The sequence below is a fragment of the Ischnura elegans genome, chromosome 1 (assembly GCF_921293095.1).
Source record: "Ischnura elegans chromosome 1, ioIscEleg1.1, whole genome shotgun sequence".
In the NCBI taxonomy this organism is placed as follows: Eukaryota; Metazoa; Arthropoda; class Insecta; order Odonata; family Coenagrionidae; genus Ischnura; species Ischnura elegans.
The window spans coordinates 8,879,487-8,893,175 of record NC_060246.1 but is presented as its reverse complement, the minus strand read 5'-3'; positions in this window follow the sequence as shown (position 1 = coordinate 8,893,175).

Below are 13,689 nucleotides of genomic sequence, written 5' to 3'. Positions count from 1 at the left end.
CCACCAGACCTCTTGTACTGTAATTTTTTTTGCGTATTCTCGTTTTAAAATTCATTTTATGATTTAGAGGGGTATAAAAAATACTTCCTCTCCAGTTTCTTCAATCGAAATGCACTGGTTTCCCAATCCAATCATCTTTTAAATTCTACCTTTGCTTCCGACTTACCCCACCATAAGCTTCTTCCCATCCACACTCTGCCTTTTATTCCTGTCCAATCTCACCGCTTCCACATTTACTTCATTGCCAGCGTAAGAAACCCCATTCCCCAATCCTCCCGAAAAATCTAACTTTACTTCGCAGAATATTTTCTAATCTTCCGTTTGTATAGGTCATTGCCTGCGATGAGAATCTTTAGGGCATTTTAAGCACCCGCTGGAATAGGACGGTAGAAAAAGCAATTGCGTTTTGTGTGTGTTTGAGTGACTTAACGTGAAGGAACGATTTAACTCCATTTCTTTTGTTGGCACATGTAGACGCATATCCGTGGCTTTATGAGAATTGAACGGCACACTTAAGGTCGTCTTGTCCGAGAAATAGCCTCCCATTTAGCCCATACTCTTAAGCTTTCAATCTGTCTTTGACCTCCAAGAACTCCGCAATTTAATCTAATGAAGTCGTTGCCTTTGTTCTCGGGTGAAGTTTGAGCTACAAATGGCGAAATTAAGTGGCGATGGAATTAATTGGGGGTAATTACGTTTCGTTTTCACGCTGATTTGGTCGTTCCTAGCGGTTATGGGTGACTTTTTTTTACTCTTCGTAGGTGTAACATAGATTTTTATCGAAGACAATTAGTCAGATATTTATGGCTGCTCATCTTATTTGCCTCATTCTAATCGTTGCTAAGGTTACCTACGTGTGGTAAATCTCTTATGGGAAATAATATTCATTTTTAAGGAACCTTTCAATTTTATGTTGGCCTATGTTATTTTAGCTAGAAAGACGGCTATTCCGGCCCACAAAGCGTTCATTTCTATTACTTGCACTAGCATCCAGGAAAACATAATGGTTTTCTCCCTATTTTCCCCGGGATAAATTTTCGTTAACGTCCAGTCCTTCAAGGTTTCCACCGTTAAAAAAGCAGCAGGGAATGCCTGTGAATTTTAATCGTTAAAGATATTCTATCCAATTGAAATAATAATTTGTGGAGTTAAAGTCCACGGGATGTTCGTCGCATTTGATGAATCAATTTGTTGCAGGGTGAAATAGCTCCTGGTAGTTTACTAGACTCACAAATACCTAGAACATCCCGTATATCTTCTTTCTGATGACATATTTTCTCGCTTGGATTTTATACCTTGCAAGTACATTTCTTCGTCTCTCCTATCCACATGCTCACTCTTGACTTCTCCCATTTCTTCGAATATGACGTTCATTTCGGTTCTAAAAACATATGTCCCCTTGCCAAATTCCTGAATTCATCTGCATTTCAGAATAAAATGCTTGTATTTATCTCAGCTTCTGGGAAAGCCATTGCGCCTTGCCTGTGCAAATGAAATTCAATCAGTAAGTAGTGATGGTAGACTGAATACTTGACGATTCACCTTTTAGAGGCTGCATCTTTTCAATGGTTCGGAATATTTTTCTTATCAGAGCTTGATGTTACATGAACGGGATAATAGGATGTATAAAAAAAATTTTCCTTCGTAGTCTACATTGCCTTTAAATAAGTGTGTGATATATACTCTAGAAATGTCGATAACTTGTCGAAAAACACTGTAGTTAACACAAGCTAACGTTTAAACCATTTCCACCGACCTTAGCCATTTGGCTACTCCTTACCGTGCTGAGAAAATGAGGATATTCACGAAAATAATTGCGCTATATTTTGTTTTTAAATTGCCACAAATATGCTGCTTTAGGCTTTGTCAGCACCATTTATCTATTAATTTATTTATAAAGGTGGTAGAAATAATCCCCCTTGCTGTAAGAGGTGGATGCCAATTGGAATTAAATATGGACACCTATTTGGTGTGTATAAGATGCAAGTACGTTAAAGTGAAAAATAGGATGACATTGAAAAGATGATTTTTAACTTTCGTTTATCCTAAACTATGCTTTTATAGAAGATTTAATCCTTTTTTAAGCTGGTAGATGATATTTCTCATTAGGTTTTGACAATTCATTCGCCCTGTGTCGCTATATGGCCTCGGGTAATTCCGAGAAAACTGTTTGATGAATGCATCTCAGAAATTGTAAATGATTAATTTTTCAAATCATAGGAGCGAAACACCAATATATCCTCAAAATCGGAAGCAGACATTTTTCTGGGCGGAAATGGTTTAGCGTCTATGCACCTTCCGCCAGACGCCTATTGAGGCGGCTTCCTAGGGTAGCATGTCCATGTAGACTGTTTCCACTCAGAGTTTTCTTTCCTCATAGGCTATCTCTTTGTATCATTTCTGCAGGATGCCTAGGAGATTTGGAGGAAATTGCGCGCGTTAGTCTTCCTTGGGATTTTATTGGGAAATAGAGCACGGGGCTTCAAATTAAGTTTCCTTGTGTTTTGAGGGGGTGGCTATTCGCCGTGAGGAAATGGGGGGATGGAGGTCGTTGCGGGGCGGCAGAACAGAGGCGGGGATTAGACCGAGGCGAGGATTAGGGTGAGGGGTGGGGGTAATCGAGTTCCCGTTATCAACCCCTCCCTCCCTCTCCGCCGTTGGTTGCGTTGGTTGGGGAGGACATTAGCCACCCCCTCCCCATCTGATATTTAATGCCCCCACCCCCAAGGAATCAGCAAGGTCCCTTGTCCGACATGCACCCCTTAACGTATCAAAGCGATTATAAAAACTTAAATACCACTGAAACTATGCTTTCTCTTTATTCCTTACACCTCGATATGGCTTTTAACATAACAATTCTTTGTTTTTTCTGTCACCATGGACACAAATAAGTACACTAAAGAATCAAAAAGGCAACTAAAACAAACAACACATGAACTTCAGAAAATGAAGCAGAATGATGACTATGATTATGATTAAAAACTTTTGGGCTATGTCACCGCGTCAATTCTTGGGTGGCCCCAACGTTTCCCGACCGATGCTGGTCGCTAGTCAAGGGATTCCATAATCCCTTGAAAAAGCGACCAGCATCGGTCGGGAAACGTTGGGGCCACCCAAGCATTGACGCGGCGACATAGCCCAAAAGTTTTTAATCATAATGACGAGCACCCGCGAAAGTTTTAACGCAGAATGATAACGTATAAAAAAAAATCATGTGTAAAAGTGATGGGGGTCATTCATCATTCCTTCCCCCCACCCCCTCCTCCCTCCGTGTCACGTCACATTTGGATGCCTTGGAAACATACTTACTTACTTACTTACTCCCAGGGCCATACATATCTAAGTAGATATTTGGCCGCACCAACAATCCTCTTCCATGTATCTCTATTTCCTGCGTCCTTCTCGGTCGCTCCTAATCGCTCCAGGTCTACCTTCACTTGGTCCCACCACCTTCGCCTTGGTCTTCCTCTTGGCCTTCTTCCTTCAGGATTCCTCATTATAACTTGTTTTAAATGATTAGTGTCCTCTCTTCTCAAAATGTGCCCAGCCCATCTAATTCTTCTACATTTAAACTCGCACACTACATCTGGATCCTTGTATAGCTCTCTTAATTCTCTATTGTGTTTTCTCCTCCACTCTCCTCCTTCAGAGATTGGTCCATATATTTTCCTAAGGATCTTATTTTCAAAAACAATTAATTTTCTTTCTTCCTTTTTATCCAGTTTCCAAGTTTCACTTCCATATAACAGTACGGGTCTTATGATTGTTTTATATATTCTGATTTTAGTAGTGTGTGATAGTAATTTTGAGGACATGAGTTTGTTGCAGGTGTAGAAGCATCTGTTAGCCAGATTTAGCCTGTTTTGTATTTCTATTGCTTCTTTGTTTTCTCTTGAAATAAAAACGCCTAAATACTTAAAGGAGTCCACTTTTTCAAATTTGTGGTTGTCTATGTAGAGAGGATTTTGATTTCTGTTCATTTCATTTCTTGTAAAGTGTATATATTTAGTTTTTCCATCATTTACTTTTAGTCCTAGATTAACTGTTTCTTCCATGAAAAGTTTTGTAAGCCGGCGTATGTCGTCTAAATTTTCTGCTAAAATTACCACATCGTCTGCAAAAGCAAGTATATTTATTCTGGAGCCAATTGTTACGCCTTCGTCCATTTTTGCTACTTTTTGAAGAGCTTCTTCTATTGTCTGTATATAGTCCATCACCCTGTCTTACGCCTGCCTTTATCCTGAAAGGTTCCGACACCTGTGCATTTATTCGTACTGAGCATGTGGAGTCTGTCATACTTGTTTTAGCGAGGTTTATTAGCTTTTTTGGAATTCCGAACTTGTCCAACTTTTCCCACAGTCTCTCTCTATTAATACTGTCATATGCTTTTTGGAAATCGATAAATATTGCAAAAAAATCTTTATTAAACTCCCAGTACTTCGATATAATTTCTTTGAGAATAAATATTTGATTTGTTGTGGACCTGCCTTTTACAAACCCTGCCTGGTGATCTAGAATTATTTCACATGTATATTCTTCAATACGATTTAATATTATCTTAGATAGGACTTTATAAGGAATGTTAAGGAGTGAGATTCCTCTAAAATTACTGCACTCTACTTTCTCTCCTTTCTTGTGTATGGGGACAACTATTGCTTCCCTCCAGTCTTTTGGCATTTCTTCTCTTTCCCATATTATTTTCATTAATTCACATAGCTTATCTATGACTATATCTCCTCCCGTCTTCAATAGCTCTGCAGATATTTCATCCTTACCAGGAGCTCTATGGTTTTTTAGGGCTTTAACTGCTGCTTTGACTTCTTCTCTAGTTGGTATTTCTACTTTGGGTTGTACATGATAGTAGATATCTTCGTTATCGTAGTCAGGTGTGATGTCCACTCCTTCTTCATTTAATAGTTCATAGAAATATTCTCTCCATCTTTCTACAACTTTCTGCGTCTCCGTTACCATAATTCCCTCTTTGTTCTTCACACCGTATGACTTCGGGGTGAATCCTTTTTTAAAGAATCTTACTTTTTTATAAAACTCTCTTGCATTATTTGCTGTCCGCTCTTGTTCTGCTTTTTCAATCAAACTGTTTATGTATATTCGTTGCCTTGGAAACATATTGGAGCAAATCAATTGTTGTTGATTTTGAGCCTTCCATGGCAACCGACTCCATAATTGTCAATGGTCTTGAAACACAATTGCGTAAGACATGCTTACACTTTGAATGGACAGGTAGCAGCAAATACAGAGGAATTCACCACAAAATATTAGTAAAGGCAACCCGCAATACAACAATGCATTCCCAGAAGAATTTTTGGCTACGAGTGTACCCCTTGCAACATTGGTGCCATTGGTAAATCTTACTTACCAATGGCAATTCTGATATTACGTATCCTTTTCAACTCATTGCAATGGCAGAGCAAAAGCCTTCTTTCTCCTTGGTCTCTAAATGTAACCGCGGGCGTGACGCGAATGCGTCGTAATTATCTCTGCTAACAAGAATACTTCAAGCAGGCATCTCCTATCCAATCTGCTGTTAATATCTTCCATTTATCCTGTGGAAGCACAGGTACTATAGAATTTTCTAAAAGTGACTATAAGAACCTATGGTTCTGAATGCGTTTAAGGCATTGCAATAACGATGGATTTTTGTTATCTAAATAGTTACTTGGTAAGTCGTGATGAGCTTTTTCCCTATCGAAAATATTTGCGTAGTTACAATTGGCGATACTACATTTGATATCCTGTGAGCTTTAATATTTTAAATTTCACATTTTCCTGAATTTTTTATAAGAAGCACTTGTAGAACAGATCATTTGGATCTCATCACAATAATGACGAGTTCGTGTGCGCGTAAGCTTATATGGTGATCGCGTCTAGCAAGCTATATCGGTTTGCATTTTTGCTATGACCTCATTGCATTTCTTTGTTATAAATCAAGTTCAACCCATTGCCTTAATGCGTAGGACTTCGAACCTTGATTATAATATTGGTAGTCACCAAGCCACAGAGCTAGCTTGTACTATATTTGCAAGAGCTCATTCAATTTAATCCACGAGAAGGACATCCACTTTGATTCCTGATCCAATAAGAGCTCTTAGAGTATTGCATCCGATAATGAGTCCTCTCAAATGGATTTCAAGTGATTAACTCCGGTTAGAGTGACATCATTGGACGATTATTTCAGAACGGAATCCCACTTAGACCCAAATCCCAATGATCTTAAAATATATTGCAGTCTCCCATACCCTCATTATATTGTCCACCACGCATTATTTCCTTCGACCCTCTTCATTGCTGCCGTACAGAAGGGATCTTTGTTCACTTTGGATTCCATGACCTTATATTCCCAAGTCTAGTTTCTTTGTTGGCCACAGCACGAGGTACCATAGGAGTTTATGTACCAACGTCGCGTCATTGCATCTATAAAAAAGCAATTAGCCTTCACTACTGGTGAAGGGTATTGTTGATATGTCTCGTAAAATATGTAACTTCTTTTTCCGATGAAAATATCTTGCGAGTTTTCAAACTCTTTGATGTTGGCTGAGCGAGATATTTTTTTCGTTTTTTTTTTGTCGGGAAATGCGACGCGACGGTTGTATTGTACTCGATTACGATACATTCTACTAGATGCAAATACTAGAGCATTATACCAGTTCTCTAGTACTATACCTGTATGTATTGTAATCGTATGAAAGGCCTGCATGAATTTGAATGAAATTATTTAATTTATCGTCTTTGCTGAGATCCATTTTTTTGATTTTTTAATTCTACACCAAGAAAAACTTCATGCGAGATTTTTTAAATACTGCGATGAGAGCAAAAGATGAGAGTTCTCGCTTTTTGATGAGCAGTGTGAAGGCTGCACGAAATGGTTTGGTGAACTATAATTTAAAATAATAAACGGTATTGGGTGTTTTCGTGTGAGCAGAAATTTATTCAAAGTAAAGAAATTAATACTACGCATCATTCAAACCAACACCAATGCTGAAACTCTCTGGCAAGCCATCAGAATTTCCATTCACCCAACACCCTTCATCCTCCCATCCAACACCCCCTTACCCCCCCCCCTTTCCTCATCTTCAGCTTGCCTCATGTTTTTTCCTTTACAATTCGTATGTTATTGACTCTCTTTTTCTAATCAGAGGGAACTTGTCATATTCATATTATCACCCCAATTCAACCACTATGCCTGCACATTAGATGGACAATGGATAAAGCAGTAAGGACATCAGGAAGAGAATTGCATTAGCAAAGGAGGCGTTCAGAAACAGGTAGGAGCTTATGAGAGCATGGTTATGTAAGAGTTTAAAGAAAAGGTTAGTTAGGAGTCTGATATGGAGTGTAGTGCTTTACTTGGCTGAAAAGTGGACGCTGAAGGAGGAGGATGAAAGAAGACTTGAGGCATTCGAGATGTGGGTGTGGAGAAGAATGGAGAGGGTGAAATGGACGGAGAGGAGGAAGAACGACCAAGCGCTGGACATGATGGGTGAAGAGAGGGAAAAATGAGATACGGAGGAGACAGAAAGTATGGATGGAGGATAATTAGCGGGGGGTTTGTTGAGAACAGTGTTAGAGGATAGAATGTCGGGTAAACGAGGGAGAGGAAGGAAAAGAATATAGTTTTTATAAATAGGATGAAAGGGAGTAGGAATTATTGTGAATTGAACGGGAAGTCCATGAAGGGAGAGGAAACTGCCTATCTTAAACAATCCAACTTCAGGACTTACCTTCATCGATAGAATGCTTAAATAACTATACCAATCTATCCGTTGTAAGTATGGTATCGAATTACTCCTGTATCTCCTTAAGTCATAAACTTTCTCTTAAGTGAGCTCAATGAGAATATGGCAGGCATACCAAGTAAGCTTGTGCAATGTGTGCATGGCTTTAGGGACCTGTAAGAAATGAAAAGAATGGGATTAGAGGTAAATTACATTTGGAAGCACTAAGTATTTATACCACAACATTTGTCGTTGTTTACCCGATGGTAATTAGAAATTCTATAGATAAAAATGTTTTTATAATTTTAACATTCGTTTATGTTCTCCTGGAATATTCTCATTGAGTGTAAATATGTTTAAAAGCTATGAATTGGGAGATACGAGGATTATTCGTAAGCAAAATTAAAATGGATGAATTGGGGTATTATTAAAGTATTCTTACGATTATGGTCGTTAGTTCAGGTACGTCAAATCTTTTCTCCTCCTTAGAAAGGAGCTTATTTCCACGAAAATTTTATAATACATGAATCTAGAGATGGGTCAAAAAGAACCGAACTGCCCAAACGAACTGTTCACTGAAATGAACCGGTTCGAAAATGAACCGTTCTCTAAAACACCCTGTTCACTGTTCATGTCGGCACTGCACAATTGCGGCGTACTCGGTACAGTAGGTATGATCATCAAGAGGCATTTTGAACTGCAGCTTACTCGAGCAAGTGCGTTGTGGGTACAACAGATGGCGGTTACGAGGGAGGCCATCCAAGGCCGCCGAAGTACGTCGTAGACGACCGAGCCCCTCCCCTTCTTTCTCTACTATTCCCCTCCGATAGCCACAGAACGGTTCGTTCCAACTAATATTTGAACTGATATTTAAAATATTAGTTCTTTCGAACCGTTCGTTCCAACTAATATTTGAACTGATATTTAAAATATTAGTTCTTTCGAACCGTTCGTTCCAACTAATATTTGCACTGATATTTAAAATATCAGTTCTTTCGAACCGTTCGAAATATTAGATCAAATATTAGTTTCCTCGGGGCGTTCAGTTGGGATATCGCGTTTATTTTGATTTCGTATTTTGAACATTTGTGGATCTGTGGATGCATTTCCAAAAATATTGTTTAAAACGTGATTCATGAACTCAGTAAACGATTGAACTCATGATTGTGGGACATTTTTTTCGGTCCCTTTACCAAGTTGATATTTGGACTTTTGGGCGCCTACGATGAATTTTTTTAATGTGGATGCATCTCCAAAAATATTGTTTAAAACGCGATTCATGAACTTAGGAAACGATTGAACTCATGATTGTGGAACATTTTTTTCGGTCCCCTTACCAAGATGATCTTTGGACTTTTTGGCGCCTACGATGAAATTTTAATTTTTTAAGTGCGCTGTATTGTGCAATGTGGATGCATCTCCAAAAATGTTGTTTAAAACGCCTTACGATACCACACTTAGCTTTCATGTACTCTAAACGTATGATAAACAATATTTTCTACCGAATGACCCTACCTGTTCACTTTGAACCGATATTTTGAACTGTTCTTTTTACTGAACAGGATCAAAGTGAACGGTTCATAAAAATGAACAGTTTAACCCACCTCTACATGAATCAAAGTATCCTCAAACTATGTGCATTAAAGTTTGGAATTCAAAATAGCCGTCTGCCTTCCATTTGTCTCAAATTCACACTTTTAAATAATATTTCTTTCCGTCACAACGTTTAAGAAAGTTTATTTTTCAAATAGTTTCTTGTGCTTGATTCTTGAAATTCGTTTAAATCCTATATCCTTGGTTCTGTGATGCATCCTTTCTGCATTAAATGTAGTCTGTATGATCCCCATTGATGCTTATATCTAGAATTCATATTTTTAACGCTCTTTTCGTTCGATTTTATGTTTAAAATGGTGTAAAACTTATGTCCCCCCACTTTCAATTGTACGGGCATTTAAACTCACATTAACATCTTTAGAACCAACTTAAAATGAATAAAATGTGTCATATTGACAGTTGATAACTTTTTTGATAACATTGAAAGATCCCAATAGGGTCAGCAGGTACATAGTATTTAAGATTTTCCGAGAAATCTGAAAAGCGTCTATCCTCACATAGTTTAGTGGTGTTTGCACGCCTGTTCTTAGACAAGGTCGAATAAAAATGGCAATTGGCACTTCCTTTCTTGTTCCTTCTTCAGGTTTTGTCCACTTTTTTATTCGATTCCAGCGTGCACGCTCCTACAGACAACTGTAACCACGTGCCTCTTTTCCCCTCCCTCTCCCATGACTGAGGTGCCGGTACGGATAAACATCTCGATAAATAATAAAAGATATTGACCTTATTAGTTATATTTAATGTAAATATTATAAGTATTAGCATTAAACTCACAGTGCGGCACACAGCAGTACCAATGAATATTCAATTGGCCCATTGATTCAGAAGTTGGCAGATGTTCACGTTGTTTTCGTGAAAGCCATCAATTTTAGTGGAATATACAATTGTTTTATGCAAATTTTTAATACCAGACTTGGCTTCTTTATATCAAAAATGAAAGTTATTGGAACGGAAACTAAGGAAATACCAAGCGGTGAAATTCGGACAACTTGATTTTGCGCGTGCTTTTTTTGTGAAAAAAATTTGTACAGGATATAATATGGAGCTAAAGATTTTTCAAGTAAATGATTCAACGTAGAAATAAATTATCTTTCGTATGCTTTTTGCTGAATTGAAATTGATAGCCTCGTTTAAGACGATAGAGCTCCTAAAAACTCGGTAATATTGCTTTTCTTTTACAGACAGTAGTCCCTGTGCGCCTACATCAGCATATTCAGCACACTTTCCCATAGCCGTATTGCTATTCCGGGGTTGGTTGACTCGACGGACTTTGTCAGGACACAGAGGATTTTGTGGGGCAGGAATTGGTTGGGATTCCCGGGTTAAGAGGTCCGTCTTTCATCCTCTTGGCATCCTTTCTTTGAAGATGTATCCGATAGAAGGGAAAGGAGCGTGGAGAGCCTTCACGAGAGACAAGACTTCGAATCGATTTCCCATCCACGGACAACTCTTCGCTTATCGCGCGGATATAATCGAGTCGAGGGATTGAGGCGATCATGATCGTCTTCACGTGTGCTTTCCCTCTCGTCCTCAAATCTCATCTTCCTGCCTCTCATCCTTCAACTACATCTCGAAAATAGCGTCGGGCGTGCCAAATTTCCTCTCATGTTCCCGCGTCTAACCAAATCGACCACATCGTCAACGCAAGGTCAACAGGAAATGAAAGCATTTAATTTTACTTTTGGCTATAATAAAAAAATCGTCCGCATAGTTAGTTGCCATAAGATACGTTTTAAATAAAACGTCAAAAAAAATTCTTGTTTTTTGTTACCTATAGTAATTTTGTATTCCTTTTAATGCATTTGTAATTGATTGTTTGAGGCGTAACTTTGTGAAAGCGAGTCATTATTAGAATTAAAGAGAAGAACTTTGTGCTTTCACATGAATATTTATTCACAAGTTTACGACCATGGCGTCAACGTTAGACGTCATCATCAGGTGAACTCTAGAGAGGTCCATCACAACAATTTATACCAGGGGTCAATGCTTCTCATTTGGGCGTGGTTTTTTTTGCTATCGCGGCGAATCGCTCGTTTAACGCAAGCGATGTCCCCTTAAAAGTATTCTCTAAAATAGCTTAATACTCTAAATCAGGTGTCTCCAAAAGACGGCCCGCGCACTCGTTTCAAGTAGCGCGCGATTCTCGCTCGATTAACTCTGTGAGACGCCGCTAGGAGCATTGCAGCGCTGTACTACACGTCAAAGTCGCCTTCAACTGTTCGTAAATAAGATATACGCCACCGGATATTTCAGTAGACGTTGGTATCGAATACTTCAGTCATCGGCAAATTTGCTATCCGGCCCGCGGGGCGATTCGGAATTTGGAATGTGCCCCACGTGGCTTAGTAAATTGGAGACCCCTGGTCTAAATTAAAGTGTGCATAGATGAGTAGATTTTTTTTAACGCTGGAATGATCAGGGTTATACGGTTACCTGGAAGCTGAGGCGGGTCTATTGGAAGTATGAGGGCTTGGGTATCCAGTTTACTCTAGATAGAATGGTTAATTTTTGTCATAAATAAAAAATAAGTCAGCCTTTATTCTCTCTTTCATTAATGCATCTTTTGTGACTGTTCCTGATATCGTTATTGCCGAAGAGTATTTATCAGGCCTCTGCCTCCTTCCTTTCTAGGGATGTATAACCTGGTGACTGAAGCCTTATCATGTAAACATCGGAATTTATTCAAAAGTCGCCTTGTCAGTCGGTCTATCTCATTTAGATGATGTCAGACCACTTTAAAATTCCGAAGGAGTAAGTCAGTACGGTATTTGTAGCCTTTATATATTTTTTTTCTATGGTTTCACAGAATTTTTGCTGGTTGTAGGTGAGGTACGGGTATCACCAAGCACTCGTCTTTTTACTCTGTGTTGAAAATTTTTCTGACAATTCGACGTGTATTTAAAATTGCTGCTTTTTGTATTGTAATGAACAAGTTTTACGGGAGTCCAATGGTTTTAAGACCTTTATGGATTGAATGAGGTACTATTCCTGTGGCAGAGATAATGATTGGTATTATGTGTAGGTACTTTATCTGATTTCCATAAGCTCTTAATTTCATATTTAAGTTCTTCATACTTTTCCATTTTGTTGGTGTAGGCTGTCGTGATGTAATCGAATTAGGTACGGCAATGTCTATCAAGTACATTTTATTGTGAATTTTATCTTGCACAACTAGATCAGGTCTATTGCTATGGACTGTTTTATCGGTGATAATTGATCAGTCATAATAAATCTTACAGTGATAGTTTTCAAGAGTGGTTTTAGGTTTGTATTTGTAATAAGGAACTGCATTTTCTATGATTTTATACTTTAGAGCTAATTTCTTGGGGCAGATGTTGCATATTTGATTGTGTCGGTGCAGATAGTCTTTTTGGGATAAGTTAGTGCATCCCCTCGTGATGTGCTGTATCGTCTCAGAGATATTATTACATTTTCTGCATCAGTCATCCAGTAAACTAGGGTTTTTAATTATATATTTTTCCTATTTTTTTTGTTTTCACCAACTGATCTTGTATTGGAATCATAAATCTTTCTGTTTCTAGGAAGAGTTGCCCATGCCTGAGCCATGCGTGCGATGCATTTTTATCGATTTCAGGGGCCTCCAGGGCATGATGGTGTCCTCCGCGAAGGGATTTAGCTTTCCACATTCACATTTTACTGTCGATAGTAACAGTGGTTTCACTAATTTGCGTACTTTCGTCAGATAGGTTTAACGGTGTGTATTTATTGTCTGCGTCGCAGATAGTTTTCAGGAGATCCGAGGTAGATTTATTGCTGAAAAAATACTTCCATAGTTGGTAAAGTTGCGAGTTGTGCTGATTCTTGATGTCTAAGATACCCCATTCCACCAAATTTTCTGGGCAACGTGCTCCTCTCTATATTTGAGTTTTTATGCAGCATGTTTTTCTCTGTCATTTAGGACCGGATTTTTCTTTGTGTGTCGTCTAGGTCTATTTGTGACCATTTCATTATGCCAAAGGAGTATGTCAGGTGAGGGATGGCAAAGGTATTAACTGAATTACGTATTATTATTATCATTATCATCATCATCTATTCCGATTTTAACAACTCGGGTATTGCTCGTAATTTTGAACGAGAAAATATTGACATCTTCTCACTTATCAGAGTCAATTTATGTGTACCCCTTTTTACCCTTTTTGGCTCCCCTCCCCCTCCCTTTATTTTATTAGGTTAAGCAACCCATCGTAAGATCTATTGATATTATATTTTAAATAAAGATTTATTTATTTCATGTCCACTCTGGAGTATTCTTTTCCTGTTTAGCTATTATTAAATTTGGCGTTTTGCATTGAAAACGGAAAGGGAGAAGTAAGGTAAAGAT